Source organism: Oncorhynchus keta, unplaced genomic scaffold (assembly GCF_023373465.1).
Source record: "Oncorhynchus keta strain PuntledgeMale-10-30-2019 unplaced genomic scaffold, Oket_V2 Un_contig_20852_pilon_pilon, whole genome shotgun sequence".
Taxonomy (NCBI): Eukaryota; Metazoa; Chordata; class Actinopteri; order Salmoniformes; family Salmonidae; genus Oncorhynchus; species Oncorhynchus keta.
Genome location: NW_026282205.1, coordinates 1 through 1,642, shown reverse-complemented (window position 1 = coordinate 1,642; position 1,642 = coordinate 1).

The window sequence follows — 1,642 nt, the reverse complement described above, 5'->3', positions numbered from 1 at the left end:
TTCCCCATAGACATACAGAGACTGGCGGAGGGATATTTTTTGTATTTTCCCTTGCCAGAGAGACTGGCGGAGGGATATTTTTTTTGTGTTTTTTGTGAACAGTTTTCCTTGGGATTTTGCCTCCTAAACACGTTCTGTTATAGCCACAGACATGATTTAACCAGTTTTAGAGACTTCAGAGTGTTTTCTATCCACACATACTAATCATATGCATATACTTTATTCCTTGCATGAGTAGCAGGACGTTGAAATTTGGCGCGATTTTTACCAAAAAGCTGCGAAAATTCGCAGCCTCCCTAACAGGTTTTTAACATACGATGCTTCCTACAAGTCGTATTATACTGAACAACAATCTAAATGCAACAATTTCAAATATTTATATTTCGTATAAGAAAATCATTCATTTTAAATAAACAAGGCCCTAATCTATGGATATCACATGACTGGGCAGGGGCTCAGCCACGAGTGGGACTTGGGAGGGCATCGGCCCACTTGGGAGCCAGGCCCAGCCAATCAGCATGAGTTTTTCCCCACAAAAGGTCTTTATTACAGACAGAAATACTACTCAGACCCCCCAGACAATCCTGCAGGTGAAGAGGTCCTGGGCTGCCATGGTTACATGTGATCTGCAGTTGTGAGGCCGGTTGGATGTACTGACAAATTCTCTAAAAGGACGTTAGAAGTGACTTATGGTAGAGATATAAATATTGAAATCTCTCCTGCAGTCATCATGACAATTGCACATTCCCTGAACTTGAGATATATGTGACATTGTGTTGTGTGGCCTTTTATTGTCCCCCAGCACAAGGCGCAGCTGTGTAATGATAATGCTGTTTTATCAACATCTTGATATGCCACACCTGTCAGGTGGATGGATTATCTTGACAAAGGCTGAAATGCTCACAAACAGGGATAGTAACAAAGTTGGTCACAACATTTGAGAGAAATTAGCTTTTTCTGCACATGGAACATTGCTGGAATGTTTTATTTCAGCTCATGAAACCAACACTTTACATGTTTACTTTATATTTTAGTTCAGTTTATATTGGTATTGTAATGTAACCTAACATACTAAATGGAGTGGCACGGATGTTTTTGTAATACATAATACGTTTTGCTCAGAGACCAGGTTGTCCTTCATTTGTGAGAATGAGCTAGTAGACACTAATTAAAAAAATGTGTTGAACCTTTATTTAACAAGGCACGTCTGTTAAGAACAAATTCTTGTTTACAATGATGGCCTAGGAACAGTGGGTTAACTGCCTTGTTCAGAGGCAGAACAACAGATTTTTATCTTGTCAGCTCGGGGATTCGATATAGCAACCTTTTGGTTACTGGCCCGACGCTCTAACCACTATGCTACCTACCGCCCCTAACATGTATCAGATAGAGATGGTGTGATGATCACTTTTCACCATTAGTTTGGGGGGGATGATTTTACAGCTGTATTTAATGAGACACAGTTTATGAAATGAATACATGTGTTTATTAATAGTCTTTAAAACTAGATTAGTTATTTTATTTACTGATCATGATTGTGTTGGATAACTGCATTGAAGCAAACTTTATTGATCTGCCAATGAAAAAAAAGGTTGCATGAATATGTACTGGTCAACCTCTTCTTCTCTTTAGTATTCAGTTC